Raw genomic sequence first — 1077 nt, 5'->3', positions numbered from 1 at the left:
TATATATATATATATATATATAAGAGGGTGACAATGTGTGTGTAGACAGTGAGTAATTGATCTGCAGTCAGAGAGTATTATTGAGCACGTTCGTTGTTATAGCGTTTGTTTTAGCGCGATTGTTGAAATTAAGTGTATCGTAAAGTTATATTCGGAAAGAATAAACCAGTTTTATTAAGTAAGGACTTGTGTCGCTAAAGTTTCATCAGAACGAAGTTACGGAAAGTTAATTAACAAACGGAGACGTAACAATACACCCGTCGTTTATAATATATTAATCGGCCTAAAAGACAAATCGTAAAGCTTGACCTAGGTTACTGGTTTCGTGCTGGTTCTTGACAGGTTCTGAACCAATACCAACTTCTAGCCAATTTACAAAATACAAATTATTAGATGCATTTATTTTTATTGGTACAAAAGTTTTACTTTTGTTATTATTGTTACAGTGATCTATATCGACGGAACTTTGATAAAATAAAATTCGTCTAACTCATGACGAACGAAATGTGACTGGTAACGAATTTTTACCACCGAAGATGGCGGGTGCAATCGATGGCATGTTGTGACGGATTTATTATTATATATTTATTTTAAAATCGATTTTTGTTGAAATTTAATTTATATTTAGAAATATACATAAATTATAATGTTAAATGTGTATTGCGAAACTTCCACCTATTCTCTAAAGTTGTAGAAGATTCTCGAATGTAAGAATCAACAATATATGTGTGTACGTAAAAGCCAGTGTAGCTTTGTATTGTTACGTAATCTGAATATTCAAGAAACTCTCGACACGCCTATAAATATGACCAACGCGATGCGCCTAAAAGCAGTATCTATTATTGAGTTGCTGTAATTGGTGTGCTGTAAACTTCGTAAGCTATAACTGTAATTAATGCTTATTAACTTCAGATATTTGACCAGGAATAGTTATAAATTTCGAACATTACAAACCATTTAACTACAGTAGATTCGCATCGCACATTAGTACTTTTACGAAAACATTACCTAACGTCATCGATGAAAACTTGACTTGTAATCGACGTGTGATCAGCGAGAACTACAGGGCTAGTTAGC

This window comes from Limulus polyphemus, unplaced genomic scaffold (genome assembly GCF_000517525.1).
Source record: "Limulus polyphemus unplaced genomic scaffold, Limulus_polyphemus-2.1.2 Scaffold2860, whole genome shotgun sequence".
Lineage (NCBI taxonomy): Eukaryota > Metazoa > Arthropoda > Merostomata > Xiphosura > Limulidae > Limulus > Limulus polyphemus.
This window is presented reverse-complemented; position numbering follows the sequence as displayed.